Source organism: Neoarius graeffei, chromosome 25, assembly GCF_027579695.1.
Source record: "Neoarius graeffei isolate fNeoGra1 chromosome 25, fNeoGra1.pri, whole genome shotgun sequence".
In the NCBI taxonomy this organism is placed as follows: Eukaryota; Metazoa; Chordata; class Actinopteri; order Siluriformes; family Ariidae; genus Neoarius; species Neoarius graeffei.
The window spans coordinates 36,659,947-36,678,869 of NC_083593.1; the positions used below are offsets into that span (position 1 = coordinate 36,659,947).

The 18,923-nt window shown below is 42.1% G+C and overlaps 1 protein-coding gene across 1 annotated transcript in view; it reads left to right on the forward strand.

Moving 5' to 3' along the window:
- The first annotated feature begins 1,533 nt into the window (after positions 1–1,533).
- Positions 1,534–18,923, forward strand: part of LOC132873654 (E3 ubiquitin-protein ligase MARCHF3-like) — a 62,476-nt gene continuing 45,086 nt past the window's right edge. The window contains exon 1 of the mRNA XM_060909408.1: positions 1,534–1,650. The gene's annotated coding sequence lies outside the window, so the exon portion shown is untranslated. The remainder of the gene's footprint in view (positions 1,651–18,923) is intronic.

Below are 18,923 nucleotides of genomic sequence, written 5' to 3' on the forward strand. Positions count from 1 at the left end.
TTCTTCATTTTCTGTAAAGTAATTAAAATATTGATACATTTTTCTTCATGTTTTGATGTAGAATATAATGTGCATTGTTCCCAATGCATGGAAATAAAAACTATTATAAGGATTTTGAGCTTTACTCATGTTTTTAAACACACTGCTATAATTTTGAACACAACTGTATGTATATATATATATATATATATATATATATATATATATATATATATATATATTAGGGTTATGACTGTGAAAGTGTTTTCAAAATTTCTACTTTCCTGATGTTGCATTTGGTGAACTTTTACTCATATATTACTTTTTTTGAAGTTATTTTTATTGGGTCATGCAAAAACCTCCCGCACCCAACATCACCTCACTTTTGATAAATACATGCATATTAAATAAATAAATCATGATTATAAAATAAATTCATTGAAAGATGTGTAATTATTAAAAGAGAATGTGTAATTATTATTAAATTTGTATTAATTAACAATTATAATTATTATTACAACAATTGTTAAGCGGCGGCACGGTGGTGTAGTGGTTAGCGCTGTCGCCTCACAGCAAGAAGGTCCGGGTTCGAGCCCCGTGACCAGCGAGGGCCTTTCTGCTTTCTGTGCGGAGTTTGCATGTTCTCCCCGTGTCCGCGTGGGTTTCCTCCGGGTGCTCCGGTTTCCCCCACAGTCCAAAGACATGCAGGTTAGGTTAACTGGTGACTCTAAATTGACCGTAGGTGTGAATGTGAGTGTGAATGGTTGTCTGTGTCTATGTGTCAGCCCTGTGATGACCTGGCGACTTGTCCAGAGTGTACCCCGCCTTTCGCCCGTAGTCAGCTGGGATAGGCTCCAGCTTGCCTGCGACCCTGTAGAACAGGATAAAGCGGCTAGAGATAATGAGATGAGATGAGACTTTCACAGTCATAACCCTAATGGTGGTGCAGCATTGTTATCTGCCTTTAAACAGGTTCTGGGTTCAAATCTGCTGCTCGACTGCCTTGCATGTTCTCCTCATAGCTGTGTGGGTTTCCTCCCACAGTCCAAACACGTGCAAATTGGGCCAACTTGTTGCTCGTGTGAGTGTGTATGTCTCTGTGTTAGCCCTGCGATTGATTAGCAACCTGTCCAGGGTGTGTACCTGCCTTTCACCAAGTGCCAGCTGGGTCTGGTTCTATCTCACCTGGACAGGTGGTGGAGTAAAATGACTGAGGAAAAAAGTTAAATACAGAAAATGGGGAGGTGATACAGATGGTTTGCGTGACTTGACATGAAACTTGAGATCATTTTATATTTCAGTATCATGGATTTTCACTTCTCATAGGGTTAAAAAACAACAACAGTTCACCCAGAAACACACCTACAGCAAACCAGGCTGGAAACTGAAAGCAGCTTGAACACAAACACAAGAGAGATCCCACAGGCCTTCCACACGCGCGTGCACTCTTTCCAGAGCGCTCTGATTGGCTGCTGTGGTTTGTTCTTGGAGGAATGTGATTGGCTGTGAAGCTGTCATATGACTGCTCTTATTGTGAGCACCACGGGCGGGTAGCGAACAGCTGAGCGCGAGCTCTGAGCGGCTGCACGCTGGTGCGTTATTTTAATGGTTCGCGACAGAACAGCGGCGTGTCATCACCGGGACTTAAACGCGCATTAAACAGGTTTTACGGTAAGTCATGCACACCGTCTGCAGTCACTTATTTCCTGTTTTATTTGTCAGGGTGATGATATTCATGCACAGGAGGAGCGCATCGGTTGTGTTATGAAGCCGCTGTTGAGAACTTTACTATGAGGGATTAGAACCAAGACTAGTCAGGAAAATGGCATTAAACGTGGAGCATAAAGGCAACAAACTTAGCTGACGTGACGTCAGGTTTTAAAAGAGAGCCGTAAACAGTCTATCATCTTGAGTTTTTTTAAAAATGGCGGCTCACAGCAAGAAGGTTCTGGGTTCGAGTCCAGTAGCCGACAGCTGCCTTTCTGTGTAGATTTTGCATGTTCTTCCCGTGTCTGTATGGGTTTCCTTCAGGTGCTCAGATAATGGATGGATGGACAGAATTTTTTAAAAATGGCGGCTCACAGCAAGAAGGTTCTGGGTTCGAGTCCAGTAGCCGACAGGGGCCTTTCTGTGTAGATTTTGCATGTTCTTCCCATGTCTGTATGGGTTTCCTTCAGGTGCTCAGATAATGGATGGATGGACAGAATTTTAAAAAATGGTGGCTCACAGCAAGAAGGTTCTGGGTTTGAGTCCAGTAGCCGACAGCGGCCTGTCTATGTAGATTTTGCATGTTCTTCCCATGTCTGTATGGGTTTCCTTGAGGTGCTCAGATAATGGATGGCTGGGTGGATGGACAGAATTTTAAAAAATGGCAGCTCACAGCAAGAAGGTTCTTGGTTCGAGTCCAGTAGCCGACAGCGGCCTGTCTGTGTAGATTTTGCATGTTCTTCCCATGTCTGTATGGGTTTCCTTGAGGTGCTCAGATAATGGATGGCTGGGTGGATGGACAGAATTTTAAAAAATGGCAGCTCACAGCAAGAAGGTTCTTGGTTCGAGTCCAGTAGCCGACAGTGGCCTTTCTGTGTAGATTTTGCATGTTCTTCCCATGTCTGTATGGGTTTCCTTCAGGTGCTCAGATAATGGATGGATGGACAGAATTTTTAAAAAATGGTGGCTCACAGCAAGAAGGTTCTGGGTTCGAGTCCAGTAGCTGACAGTGGCCTTTCTGTGTAGATTTTGCATGTTCTTCCCATGTCTGTATGGGTTTCCTTGAGGTGCTCAGATAATGGGTGGATGGATGGATGGATGGACAGAATTTAAAAAAATGGCAGCTCACAGCAAGAAGGTTCTGGGTTCGAGTCCAGTAGCCGACAGCGGCCTTTCTGTGTAGGTTTTGCATGTTCTTCCCGTGTCTGTATGGGTTTCCTTGAGGTGCTCAGATAATGGGTGGATGGATGGATGGATGGATGGATGGACAGAATTTTAAAAAATGGCGCCTCACAGCAAGAAGGTTCTGGGTTCGAGTCCAGTAGCTGACAGCAGCCTTTCTGTGTAGATTTTGCATCTTCTTCCTGTGTCTGTATGGGTTTCCTTCAGGTGCTCAGATAATGGATGGATGGATGGATGGACAGAATTTTAAAAAATGGCGCCTCACAGCAAGAAGGTTCTGGGTCGCGTCCAGTAGCCGACAGGGGCCTTTCTGTGTAGATTCTGCATGTTCTTCCCATGTCTGTATGGGTTTCCTTCAGGTGCTCTGGTTTCCTCCTACAGTCCAAAGACATGCAGGTTAGGTTAATCGGTGGCTCTAAGTTGACTCGAGGTGTGAATGGTTGTTTGTGTCAGTCCTGCGATGACCTGGCGACTTGTCCAGGGTGTACCCCGCCTCTCACCCATAGTCAGCTGGGATAGGCCCCAGCTTGCCTGTGACCCTGTAGGACAGGATAAGCAGCTACAGATAATGGATGGATGGACAGAATTTTAAAAAATGGCGGCTCACAGCAAGAAGGTTCTGGGTTCGAGTCCAGTAGCCGACAGCGGCCTTTCTGTGTGGAGTTTGCATGTTCTCCCTGTGTCTGTGTGGGTTTCCTTCAGGTGCTCCAGTTTCCCCTACAGTCATGCAGGTTAGGTTAATTGGTGGTTCTAAATTGACCGTGAGTGTGAACGGTTGTGTGTCTGCGTGAGCCTTGTGATGATCTGGCAACTTGTCCAGGGTGTGCATATTCTCATAGTCAGCTGGGAATGGCTCCTTTTTCCCCCCGACCCTGCACAGGATAAGTGGTTAGGGATAACGGATGGATGGATTAAAAGAAAAATGCTGCGTCTTAGAAATACAGAATTTAACAATAGCTCAGGTGGACCAAAACACTGTACTGTGTATATATCTCTTTATTACACGGACTCAATATTGCATTGTAGTATGGTCCATTTATACCAGAAGCTCGGGGTGTTTCTGCAGCTGCTGTTGTGGCTGTCAGGGCTTGGACACCTTTTTTTTTTTTTTTTTCCCTCATTTCTTCAATAACTTTGTGACCACCAGGGAGCTCAGACCCTGCAAGCCCAGCATCAAGCATACACTAGTTAGGAAACCACAAATGAAACGGACTTATAAAGTCTCCTTGCACAAATCATGTTCAGGCATGTCCACATTGCATGAGTTTTCCTGTATTGTGGTTATTTTTTGTATGCTGTTCATCTTGACTCATGCCATGCAATCTCTCTCTCTCTCTCTCTCTCTCTCTCTCTCACTCACTCACTCACTCACTCAATGTGAATCACTTGTGAAAAGTGGCTGCAACATTATTTCCACCATGTAGGGGTGATAGAAAGATTCTGCTTCGTTGCTACCTGACTCAAAGGAAACATGTACAGTATTGCACCTAGTTTAATACGCTTACTTTAACTATTAGGTTCAAAGCATATTATATTACATTTTGGTGCAATGGTTAGCAATTTTGCCTCCCAGTAAGAAAGTTTCAGGTTCGAACCTCACAGCTGTCGGAGGGCCTTTTTGTGTGGAGTTTGCATGTTCCGCCTGTGTCTGCGTGGGTTTCCTCCCACTTCAAAAAACATGCAGATTAGATAAAAATTGTTGAATTCGCTATACGTCGCTCTGGTTAAGAAAGTTTAATGTCTGTAATGTAATATTACATTGTTAAACTGCTTGCCAAATTGCATGAATTAGAATACAGTGCCTTTATTTTGAGGCATTTTGGTAACATTTATTTTTGATAAATTGAATTTATAACGTGCAATCTTAAACTGTAGCAATGATCAAAACCCAGCAGTAATATGTTTAGAAGCGTTCTGCTAGAAGGCTCGGATAGATTTTTCCCAGCTTCTCTTTCCTCAGCTTCAAAATGGCTTGCTTTTCTCCCATAGACAGCTCTCTGGTCTTCATATTGGTTTATCCTTTTTAACAAATACACTCTTCACAGGTGAAAACCAGGGCACAAAGAGCATTGTTTAAACAATGGGCACTTGTCCGTCACGTGTTCCAGTACTTTGTGATCACTTGAAAAATATGCAGGTTCAAATAAAAGGTTCCATATTCTATCATTGTTTGATCTCCTACCCAAATGCCGTCAGTGTATATTTTAATTCTAATATAAAACCCAAAATCTAGTCTTTTGATGTGCATGCACAAATTAAACCTCTTACTGCATGCATAAACAAATGGAAATTTAAAAAAAAAAAGTTTCAGTACAGAAAATGCTTGTGCGTATATACCAGCATTCAGAGGGTTGTGATCTCTGTTGTTTTTAAAATTTGTGCCGTCTTGCTCTCATGCTCTGAGAAACGTGAAATAACAGCCTGCGCAAATGGAAAAGTCTTTCAAAGGCACTTATGAATATACAATAGCAGTGGTATCAGTTTCATTATTATGGTTTCCATAAGACTCTCTTGCTGTTATAATGTAAATATGCGTAATACCAATACTGTAGCATTGTCTAATTATGTATGATTGTGTGGAATGGAATATTACAATATTATCAGTGCAAGATCACTGACAGGAATGATAAAGTATACTTCTCTGCAGTAAGTTAAATGGAAAAGATTAGTTTTCCAGTTACTTGATCTTTTGTATTCACGGATTTTGATTTAAAATGAAAACTTGGTTAATTTTCCATCCAAAACAAGAGTATGAAATGCAGGATTCATTATTGTTAGAATAACCGATTCCTAGCTTTTCGAAATCTGTAATTCAAACAACAAATTTTGCTGTAGGCTGCACTTTTGATGTGACCTTTGCGAATTCATGTTTAGTTTCTGTGTTGTGCCCGACCTTATGTACGCAGCTCTGGCTGTAGCTACAACTTGTTGGATATTTGGCGTTTGCTCCATCCCTTCAACTATAGGTGGTTTTCACTGACGTCACGACATCCCGGGGAACGCCCCCCCAGCCGCCATCTTGGTGGGCAAACAAAACGGACCATCGCCACTACCGGCCACGTTGTCTCGGACGACTTTATTAAGTTATATAATCAGTTTTCTAAAATGAAGAACAATGTTGGCAAAATCAAGCAAACGGAAGTATATGGATACATTGGGCGACATCTCACAACAACGGTATGCAGCCAAACTGGCCTTGATTGGGGGAATTGACTCCTATGAAGTGGACAAAGAAGCATTTTCCAGTGACTATGCAGGGCTGCCATCCATATCGTACCCTGATATTGTGAACTATTTCGTAAATACTAAAAGCGCCTACACACTTGACGACCTCAAAGCATACAAGTCGCTGGAGTCATACAATTATTTTGTCTGTGGCTGGGTCCGTGAAGTCCGCCATATAAAAACCAGTGAGAGCCGTGTCCTCATTACCACCAAGGTATGTAAACATTGGAATTTTAGAGCTCTCAACACTGCGTATAAATGTGTGTATAATATCGAGTTGATTTAAGACAAATGTTTTTCAAAAATGACCCTTGCGTGAGCGATATTAAGTGTACATTACAATGTAAACGTACACTCAGCGGTTCCATTTAGGCATTCTCTAGAGATTGTTTACACGATGTTTTGGTTTCCAAAAACAAACTTAAACACAATTGATTGTTTATTTAAACAACTTACCACTTATAAAATGATCGGAGCAGACTCTGCTGTGTTTGGAAGGCTGAAAATCCTTGCGGTTGATTCTCGCAAGCCATAGATTTCTCCTTTGTAAGCTGAGTTTCTTTGTTTGCTCGCCTTCGTGCTCCCGTACAGTGGGAATTCCATAAAAGCTCCGCTTGACTTCATCATCTGACCTATTACGACAGCCGTGAATACAACAAGTCTGCACCATTGCTAGCTTTAAATAGTAATGTAACTATAAATGTAAATAATATATAAATGAATGTAACTCGCGCGCTACAATGTGTGCTCAGTGACCTGTATGGTAAGCTGGCCCACCAAGATGGCCGCCACCAGGGAATCCCCGACTCTGTGACGTCATGTGAAAACTATCTATAGGTGGGTTGCATCTGATGTCACATCCATCTCATTAGATATGCAAGAGATGAAGTGGTGGTCAGCTAAGCTCACTGTTCACAAAACGTTACTATCACTGGGGCACCTTGCTAGTCATTAAAATGCCCTACGCTTGTGGTGTTTGGACTGCTCAAATCAAACAACTGTGAAACTGATAAGTTTCTTCCGGGATCCACGTGAAGTGATTTAAAAAAAAAACAACAAAGGTGAAGGGGCAAAGGACTTTACCAAAAGACGATGCGAAAGGTGGCTCTGAACCTGAAAAGGAGCGGAGTTGAAAAACGCTCAAGATTGCAGTGATCACTTCATGAAAGGTTTGTAAATTTCTCTGATTTATTTCATTTGTATTTGCAAATTACTTTTCTCACCATTTTCTGTTATTTCGTGACGTTTTGAAGTTCAGGAGACGTTTTCAGTCCTCTGATGCCTGTTTGTTTACTGTTTAATCGTGGTTGCCATAAACCAATGCGTATGTAATACCCAGGTCTTTAAAGATGCTTCTGTGGATCTTTGTGAATGGTTTACCTGGAGAGAAGAGCAGGGAGAATTGAGCGGCTGTGGTTTGTTTACACCTCATAGCGTCCTAGCAGCCATTGCAAAGACGTGTATAAGAAAACAAAAAAAATAAAATGCAGACTTGACTGGGCATAAACATTACTGGCATTTAGCAGATGCTTTTACCCAGAGCAGCCTGGGAAGCAGTTGAGGGTTACGTGCCTTGCTCAAGGGCGCAGCCATTCCTGCTGGTCTAGGGAATCAAATCGACAACCTTTTGGTCCCAAAGCTGCTTCTCAAACTATTAGGTCATGGCTTCCCCGATACAGGACGATACAGGCTTTATCTTGTAGTGTCCTGATCCTCAGATCTTTAACCCAGCCACATCTAAAGAGTTCTACGCCTTGATGCTCTTCCAGATTTTCATCTGTGTGTCCGTGTAAAACGATGTCTGCAGCACCAGGTAGTTTGAGATGTCGTCTGTGAAATCAACGGCTGGATAATTTTTCAACTCCTAGTAAAAAATCCTTCTTTATTGATGTGCAAGGATCTAGCCCATTGCAAATAGCAACTTTTCTGAAGGTATCTTGACCATGCATTGGTCTCTAAACTGCCAAAATAGTCAGAGATGCTTTCACTAGCTCTTTACATTACAGCAGCCAAATCAGTTTGCCTGACCACCACTTGATTCACCGCAAGCAAGATTGGCAGCGATCCAATGTAGCATGAAAATGTGTTAATATAGGGTGACCAGACGTCCCGGTTTTACCGGGACAGTCCCGATTTGGGGTTGTGTGTCCGGAGTCCCAACAAAAATCTGTCGGGACACGGATATGTCCCGGTTTTCGCCACTTGCGACGTTTGCGACTGAGCAGCGTGGGAATCATTAGCGGAGAAATGTCTGCATTTACTATTTTGATGAATTGACAGGAATCGCAAACTTTCCTGGTTACTGCCCCCTGGCCCTGTGGCATGGGTGTTTATTTAGCCACATTATTCCAGACAACAGAACGTGTTGCCATGCAGCAATAAAAAACATTAACTGGCGCGAATGTTCTTTGTCTAGCAGCAGTAATGCCGCAGCAATTATGCCGAAAAGAAACTGTACCTTTTCCAAAGATTTACAGGGCACCTACCCCTTCCTCTGAGAGGTGCAGAACAATGCGCACGAAGCCTACTGCACACACTGTAAGTGTTCCTTCTCCGTAGCCCACGGTGGTAACGCCGATATACAGGATCACATTAAAACGGATCACTCTTCTTGTAAATATACGTAGGCTAATGCATTTTGTTTCGGGTGGGTGGATTGACAGTCGCCTTAGCTTTGTTCCTGTGCTTTGTTCTTGTACTGAGTTGGGTAGCCTATGTTGCAAATGCTGTGCGCTCCTGTGGGGGCTTTCCTCGGGCTGTCGCCCCTCTCCTCTTTTATTGCTGTTTTGTTTGAGTGTATATTCTCAAATCACTTGTCTCTTTTTTTTTTTTGTTTGTTTAACATACCATTCTGACAGTTTGGCCATATTGAACAGCTTGTTGCATCTTCCATTAAAGTGTTCACTTTTGTACACATCTTCTTGCTTTATTCATTCAGTTGTGGGGAATGGTTAATAAGGTTGATTCTGACCTAGGCTATGTTGAGGTCACATATCTACTTTTTTAAGTTCATGCTATAGTGCATACAATTTTAGAGAGATAGCCTACATGTGCATATGCGTTCTTCTTGGTGTTCTCACAAACAGGTGAAATAAATCAGTTTAAATTTGGCCTATGGACACAGCCTGGCCTATTCTCAGCCATTACAAAATCTGTTGTCTGACCATAATTTAACTGATCTGTATACCACTATGCTACTAGATAAAACACTACGTTCAGACTGCAACCTGAAACGGCCCATATCCGATTTGTTGTGAAATCCGATTTTTTTGTTAGGCCGTTCACATTACCAATTATATGAGACTTGTATGCGATCTCCAATATGAACGGAAAACGACCCAGAAGTGTCCCGCATGTGCAAATTGACATAAGCACATCTACGTAATACGTAAACAAAAAAAAGCGCACTCTTCAAGTTTAATTATTTTTTTGTTTTTTTGTTTAATTATCTGGTTAGTGTTAAAGTGTGAGGTCTCGTGTGTGTTTTTGTTTCTGAACTGAAATGAAAATGTGTAGCCTGGTAACGAGGGTTGACTCCTAAATGTCTCTCTAATTTCTATATAAGTGCACTACATGTTACTGGGAAGTAATGGATTTTTAAACTCTATATAGTGCACTCGAGCTTCAGTAGGCAGTCATTTGGGATACGGCCGCTGTATTACCAAACTCTTAATTCAGGCTTAATAATTTGCACATATTTATTTTGTCATATTAATAAACTTTTTCTACATTTTTATAAATATTTATTTAGATTGTTTATAGCCAGCTGAATTCTGCAGCTTCTCTCAGCGCTGGCTCAAGGTGCAGAAACACCAGTGCAGTTTGCGATGGAGATGAGGCGAGACCTGGCGATGTGGTTTTTGTGGCGGCGGCGGAACTCACGCAATAATCTGATTTAACAGCAGACTAATGAGACCGAAGGTGTCAAATTACTGGAAATTTCCAGAACAATCTTATAATCTTGTAATACAGGATGGTTTAAGTTATAAATCAGTTATAGAAACTGTTTTATTTAATCAAACTAACAGATCAACATCCAGGTCCCTACCAAATCCACCATTAGCTTGATCAATTCTATAAAAGTCTATTTAAGTTCTGAAAACTGTACAAATGTTGTTTTCCACCAAAGAGGCGGGATTAGCCAACGCAGAATAGTGACGTTTGTCTCTTGTTGATGACGTGTAGGTCGCATGAATGCGACCTGTCCGGTCAGACTGCAGTCGCATGTGAAAATATCGGATATGCATCGGATTTAGGACCACATATCCATGCGGCCTGGGTCACGTGAAAAAATCAGATCTGTGTCGTTCCGATTGTCAATAACAAATCGGATACAGGTCGCATATGGGCAAAAAAATCGGATATGGGTCGTTTCAGGGTGCAGTCTGAACGTAGTCTATATGCCTGTTTGTTTTATTTCATGTGAGATGTTGATAAATGTGAGCTTCAACAAAATAAGAGCACCTCTCTGAGTGTCACATTTACGTAAAAAAAAAAAAAAGGGTGTGCGTGCACGAGCATGGTCGCGCGCAAAAGTGTCCCGGTTTCAGACTAGGGAAATCTGGTCACCCTATGTTAATAGTGACCCGTGATCAGTACAGGAATTTGCGAAAGGTAATTTAGGATTTGTAGTTTTTAGTAATGAATGCATTTACATATGCATACTTCTGACAGTAAAATAATGGCATAGATTTTGGTGTAACTTCATGTGAAGGCAACATGTACAGTAGATCAGTGAAGCTTGACCTTCCTTAGGTTTACTCTTACTACGCTGATTCTGATAAAAGTACTGTATACCATTTTGTGCTAAAGGCACATTTAAAACAGTCGAATTCACCTTTGCGGATAGTTTTAAGCGTTATACAGAGCCGTCCCTGCTGCTCCAGACTGCCAAGTTTCACCATTCTTAAAACATTATTTCCTGCCTTATAGCACGAAATATAGCAACGCATGAGGTGAAGGCAGACCATAGAACAGCAGAACATTTTGCATAGATAGCAGTTAACACGTTACTATCTTATTCCTGTAAAAAGAATCATATTTCACAATTATCCTTGGTGAGATTGTGTAATCTTTTTGCAATTATGTGTACATGTTATTCAAAAAATATTTCCGTGAGGTTTTTTTCATTGCTTAACCTTACTTCTGGGCATGCAAAGTGATGGAGAAATACATGAACAGTTTGGCTGTTGTGCAATACTAGTTTTCAAGTGTGCACTCATCCTGTAGGGTGTATCTTCCTCTTTTTCTTTTTGATTGAACACATTTCCTGTATATAAAAGAAAAGGGGGGGGGGGACTACACAAGCACATCTTGCAGCAATGCTCTGACTGCTTGAATAGGCAGAGTGTATTTTATTTGCAGGCTGTATTCTTCTATTGATTAGACCAGAGCCTCTTTGCAAACAGCTAGTCATACATAATCATAGACTTGCCGTGAAAGTGATGTGTTGGTACGCACTGATGTGTCATGGACGGCTTGATCACTGTGGCTGAAAAGAGTCGTGCACAAAAGCAATAGGAGCAGCATGTACCACAGTACCATTCAGAGTCTGGTGCAAGAAAAATCATCTGTTCTGTCAGAGACATGGCTCAGCGGTGCAAACAAAATTCACAAACTGTAAATATTGACTTGGCTTTTCCAGACCATGTAGTGCTAGAAAAAGAGATGAACCAGTGTACTTGAGGAGTCCCTCCCTGTGCCAGGACCTGATCTTCCCAGCCAGTCTTGTGTCCCAGTACCAACCAGGCCCTTGAAGTGCATTGGGAAGCGCCAATCTCCATTTCAGTAGCCCTTGGCCTTTCGCCTATTGGGGGGGCAGTCCTCTGGTAACCACAAGAATTTGACTCCCTACTCACATCTGTATTGCGGCATGCCTCGCCAGATAACAGTAGGCACCATTTTGATAACAGCCTTTGGTATGACCTAACTGCAAGTAGAACTTGTGCTCTCCTGGTTGAGAGCCAGACATCCCAACCACTAAGCCAACTCGGTGTACTTGATGAATAGCAGTATCAAAAGGTTATGTGTAGTTCCTATAAATGTTCTTAATCATTATCCGAGATGTCCACAAGCGCTGGCGATTGGCAGTTTTCTCCAGCTACACAGATGGTCTGCGCCGGCTACTTCTCATCTCCTCTCATTATCTCAAGCCACTTTATCCTGTTCTGCAGGCAAGCTGGAGCCTATCCCAGCTGACTACGGGTGAAAGGCGGGGTACACCCTGGACAAGTCGCCAGGTCATCACTGGGCTGACACATAGACAACCATTCACATTCACACCTACAGTCAATTTAGAGCCACCAGTTAACCTAACCTGCATGTCTTTGGACTGTGGGGGAAACCGGAGCACCCGGAGGAAACCCACGCGGACACGGGGAGAACATGCAAACTCCGCACAGAAAGGCCCTCACCAGCCACGGGGCTCGAACCCAGACCTTCTTGCTGTGAGACGACCGCACTAACCACTACACCACTGTGCTGCCCGCCAGCTACTTGATTCCAGAAAAAATAAAAACTTGCCTTTTCAATCCTCAAGCGGGTTTTTTTTTTTTTTTTTTTTTAATAAATATCGTCTTCACTGTCCATAATTTGCTGCAAATCCAATAATTTCGACACAAAATTGTCTTTGATTTGGGTCTAGCATGACTGGAAGCAATGACACATTTGTTGATCGATTCTCGCACTCTGATTGGCTGAGCTGGACCACGTGACCATGCTGTAGCGTATGTAGTTATGTTACAGAGCCAGGTAGCATACTACCGAGGGTGACTGACAAAGCTAAGCACACACATCTGGAGGGAAATTTCATGCATGTTTTGCAAGTATTTTACAGGGAAATGGTCAGTAATTTATTATGAGAATGCACCAGAAAGCATATAAGTTCCAAAATTTTATAGGGGAGGGGGCATGCCCCCAGACCCCCTTAGCATTAGCATGCCTCCGGTGCACCATGGCAGCTTTGCCAACACGTATTCCAGACCGACGATGACTTTTTTTTTTTTTTTTTTTTTTAAGCCAGCGACTAAGAGCAGCTTAATATTGCATTAACAACATCTTTAAACATGAGTGTACATAGTTAAATGGTTTTAACAATAAATTACCTAAATGTACTTTTATATAGACATAGACAATGATATTGCAAGAATCTGAGATATTCTAGCTTTCTTTTATGCTAAAATATATAATCAGCTTGTAAACAGTTTAATGCCAGGATCAGACGACGCGGTATTTTTGTCTTTCACGATGGTCACCATGCCGCATTAGTGCCGTGTTTTGGTCAGGAGACTGGCAACATTACAGCTTTTACCCTGACCGATTATTGTTCAAGTCCTCACGTGTCATCAGGGAGGAGGGTCAAGAAATGGTCAATCATGGCTACAGAAGGAATGTGACGGAAAACGTTCATAGGAGTTGACAAACTCGGTGAGAAGTTACAAAAAAAAAAAAAAGTCCTGACATGGTAGATTTTTCATCGGGGTGTTATGGGGCATCGTATACGCCATATCAGTATTCTTGATTGTCACGCTACAGGACCTGTTCGTTATTCTTAATTTATATTCATATTCAGAAAGTAGTTGTTCATATGCTGGAAATTTGTCTGCTGTGTCAAAATCGAGCTGAATTCATGTAGTCTGATCCTGGCAAAAAAGGCAAGAGCTCTTCCTCTCCGCAGACTATAGAAAGACTACAAGTGCCACTGACGGTAATATACTGGTAGCATGTGATTGCCTTGCCATAAGGATATAAAACAGTTATTCCACAAAATCGAGTCGTACATGAGCTGATAGCTGACGAGGCACGTAGCACCGAGTTGGCTATAAGCCATGTACTACAAGGTTGAGTGAGTGGAATAACTGTTTCTATCCACATTCACTGGTTTTTCAGAAACGGAGGTTTCCATCAAATCCTGTGCTCTGATTGGCTGGCGAGCGGGTCCATATCCTATGATACGGACCCTGGTGATGGACCTCTGGCAACTCGCTCATTCACAACAACAACAACAAACATAGTAGAATTTTTTGTCAACTTTTTTTTTTTTTAAATAAGATTTATTTAGAAGATTTTTTTGCCAGCATTTCTCAGGAGAATAGCATTAATTTTACAGCATGGATAGCAATGACAGTATTCATAGCGAAAGAGTTTTACTACCCTGAGGAAGAAGAAATAAAAGAAAACATTTCAGGAGAAAGCTAAAAACCTCTAACTGTTGCTAACGCCGAGCAAAAACATGGCTGAATCTTGAATGACTCAATTTTGTATAAATAGGGGACTACATAGGCGGCAAAATGGTTTTGTTTTTCCCCCCTGCCATGGAAGTGCACTTGTATACCGAGGAGAAAGCCATTTGCATTACAGCCGTGAATGAGGATTCAAAATGGCGGCTCGGCTCAGCTTTCCCTTTCAGGTGCTCTCGTTTTCTGTTAGAATTTGGTAAAGAAAAAAATAAATATTATTTACCAGCTTAAGGTCGGTTCATATCGTGAAATACCGTGACCTCAGCCTTAAATACTGACCTCGGCCCAGAGGGCCTCGCTCAGTACGTTCAAGACCTCGGTCATGGTATTTCACGATACGGACCTTCCAGCTGGTAAATCCAAAACATCCGACAAAATAATTTCCGCTTAGAATGTAAACAAACTGGCAAAATGACAGTAGCAATTTGTGAAAAATGCTATAATAATTCTTGAAACATAAAAAGATATGTTCTTGCTATCAAATACTTTTATTCCATATTTTGTTGGGGTGTTTGTATTTGGGGGCTTTATTTTCGAGGAGTTTTTTTCATCCTCGGTTGGTTCAGCAATACGCGCCGCCATTTTTGTTTTTCTCTACTCATGGTATATGAGCTGATATCCTAGTAGTAGAGTAGCCAATCAGAGCGCACAATTGCTCATCCAGTGAACATGGCTAGAATACAAAAGTATATTCAGTTAGCTATGAAGTGAAAGAAGGGCATTATACAAATCCTTTATGAATTTGTTGTAGCTTTATAACAGTTTGACTTGCATCTGACCTTGTCCAAGTTGTATCTTTTGAATTTTCTCTTCATTCTGGAGATTGCGTCACTAATGAAATGCATTCCTTGTGCGAGTTCCTATTGCTGGCATCAATTACACTGATCCGATCCAGGGATGCTGATCTAACATCTTCAAAAAACAGATATGATATGCATGCATAAATTGTTTAAATATTGTCGTACTTACTTATTTTTAATACCTATAATCCTATGATAGTTTAACACTATAAATACCCTGTATGGCCAAAAGTTTATGGACACCTGACAATCACACCCACATGTGCTTTTTGAACATGCCTTCCAGATTTAGTCAAAAGGTACAACTTGAAGGACAAGGTCAGATGTTAAGGTACACAGCGTCCTTGGATAGGACACCTTGCCAGAATGGAAGATGCGAGAATACCCAAAGCAGTTCTCTTCAGGGGCGGCACGGTGGTGTAGTGGTTAGTGTTGTCGCCTCACAGCAAGAAGGTCCGGGTTCGAGCCCCGTGGCCGGCGAGGGCCTTTCTGTGTGGAGTTTGCATGTTCTCCCCGTGTCCACGTGGGTTTCCTCCAGGTGCTCCGGTTTCCCCCACAGTCCAAAGACATGCAGGTTAGGTTAACTGGTGACTCTAAATTGACTGTAGGTGTGAATGGTTGTCTGTGTCAGCCCTGTGATGACCTGGTGACTTGTCCAGGGTGTACCCCGCCTTTCGCCCGTAGTCAGCTGGGATAGGCTCCAGCTTGCCTGCGACCCTGTAGAACAGGATAAAGCGGCTAGAGATAATGAGATGAGATGAGTTCTCTTCAGCCAAATGAGCAGTGGGAAAAGACCTGTAGGCAGGCTAAGGTTATAAGGACACCCTCAAACACAACCTGAAGGCATGCAGCATCAACCCTGACGCCTGGGAAAAGGCTGCTCGAGAGCGTGCAGGTCACTTGCTGCGACTTTTAAGAAGAGCAGGATGAGACAACTCCATGAGAAAATGGCAAAGAGAGAGGCCAGTTCCAGAAACATTACAACATGCTCCTCTTACATCTGCAGCACCTGCGGTTGAGGTTGTCATTCCAGGATTGGTCTCTGCTCCCATGAAGAGACTCCCCGCTAACGTGTCATGGAATATTCATGCGTCGCCTTCGACATAAGAATCCGTGAGAATCCATGATCATCCAGATTTAGTGCCCCTTTGCTCCTATAATAACCTCCACTTTTCTCTTCTGGGAATTTTTTCCACTAGATTTGAGATAATAGCTGTGGGGATGTGCACATTCAGCTACAAGAGCATGATTGAGATCAGGCACTGATGTCTGGGGTTGAGATCCGGGCTCTGTGCAGGACACTTGAGTTCAATGGTCACAAACCTTTGGCTATAGTGTGTGTTCAGAAAAACAGAAGCCCTCCCCCCCCTCCCCTTTCTCTCTGAAACATAAAACCAGTGTTGAGAGTAGTTTTCATCTTATCATTTTTGTATTTATTATGTCTCCACCTAAATTTAGCATTTTTTTTTTCTTTTGCTCTTCAACAAAATGCACTAAATGACTCCTCACCGACAGCTGGGTAGGTGGGTGTTGGATATTCTACAAATATGTAGTTACAGTTAGGTCCATATATATTTGGACACTGACACAAATTTTGTTTTTTTACCTGTTGACTGAAACATATTCAAGTTATAGTTATATAATGAACATGGACATAAAGTCCAGACTTTCAGCTTTCATTTGAGGGTATCCACATTTAAAATTGGATGAAGGGTTTAGGAGTTTCAGCTCCTTAACATGTGCCACCCTGTTTTTAAAGGGACCAAAAGTAATTGGACAATTGACTCAAAGGCTATTTCATGGGCAGGTGTGGGCAATTCCTTTGTCATTTTCAGTTAAGCAGATAAAAGGCCTGGAGTTGATTTGAGGTGTGGTGCTTACATTTGGAAGATTTTGCTGTGAAGAAAACATGCGGTCAAAGGAGCTCTCCATGCAGGTGAAACAAGCCATCTTTAAGCTGCGAAAACAGAAAAAAAACTCATCCGAGAAATTGCTACAATATTAGGAGTGGCAAAATCTAGTTTGGTACATCCTGAGAAAGAAAGAAAGCACTGGTGAACTCATCAGTGCAAAAAGACCTGGATGCCCACAGAAGACAACAGTGGTGGATGATCGCAGAATAATTTCCATGGTGAAGAGAAACCCCTTCACAACAGCCAACCAAGTGAACAATACTCTCCAGGAGGTAGGCGTATCAATATCCAAATCTACCATAAAGAGAAGACTGCATGAAAGTAAATACAGAGGGTTCACTGCATGGTGCAAGCCACTCATAAGCCTCAAGAATAAAAAGGCTAGATTGGACTTTGCTAAAAAAAACATCTAAAAAAGCCAGCACAGTTCTGGAAGAACATTCTTTGGACAGATGAAACCAAGATCAACCTCTACCAGAATGATGGAAAGAAAAAAGTATGGCAAAGGCGTGGTACAGCTCATGATCCAAAGCATACCACATCATCTGTAAAACACGGTGGAGGCAGTGTAATGACTTGGGCATGCATGGCTGCCAGTGGCACTGGGTCACTAGTGTTTATTGATGATGTGACACAGGACAGAAGCAGCCGGATGAATTCTGAGGTATTCAGAGACATACTGTGTGCTCAAATCCAGCCAAACTGATTGGTCGGCGTTTCATAATGCAGATGGACAATGACCCAAAACATAAAGCCAAAGCAACCCAGGAGTTTATTAAAGCAAAGAAGTGGAATATTCTTGAATGGCCAAGTCAGTCACCTGATCTCAACCCAATTGAGCATGCATTTCACTTGTTAAAGACTAAAGTTCAGACAGAAAGGCCCACAAACAGACAGACAGGAACTGAAAACCGCTGCAGTAAAGGCCTGGCAGAGCATTAAAAAGGAGGAAACACAGCGTCTGGTGATGTCCATGAGTTCAAGACTTCAGGCAGTTATTGCCAACAAAGGGTTTTCAACCGAGTATTAGAAATGAACATTTTATTTGCAATTATTTAATGTCCAATTACTTTTGAGCCCCTGAAATGAAGGGATTGTGTTTAAAAATGCTTTAGTTCCTCACATTTTTATGCAAACATTTTGTTCAGCCCACTGAATTAAAGCTGTAAGTCTGAACTTCAACTGCATCTGAATTGTTTTGTTCAAAATCCATTGTGGTAATGTACAGAACCAAAATTAGAAAAAATGTTCTCTGTCCAAATATTTATGGACCGAAGTTTACCATCCAAATAACAATTTCATGATTTACATTAAAATGATGTTTTGGTTTTTTTTTAAAAACAGCAGGGTGGCACGGTGATGCAGTGGTTAACTGTCCCCTCATAGCAAGCAGGTTCTGGGTTCGAACCTGCTGGTTGCCCAGGGCCTTTCTGTGATGTTCTGCATGTTTTCCTTGTGCCTGTGTGGGTTTCTTCTGGGTGCTCCGGTTTCCTCCCAAAGACATGTGGATTATGTCAACTGGCTACTTTAAATTGAGTGTGTATGGCTGGCTTGTGCACTCGCGCTCACTGTGTGTGTGTTTAGCCCTGCAATAGATTGGTGACCTGCTCAGGATGTACCCTAGCAGGCATTGGCTCCAAACCCCCCCCATGATCTGCAATAGATAAGCTATAGAAAATGAATGTCTGTCTGTCTGTCTGTCTGATTTGGTAAGATTCTTTTTGTTAGAATACTCTGCATATCATGGTGCCTCTGATTTCACATTTACAAATTTCATGTTGATACAAAACCCTTATGCTTGGTTCACACGTTGGCGTTCCAGCCTTGCATATGTACGGCGTATCAGGATACGTGGCAGTAAGAAAGGAACGTCACAGCAT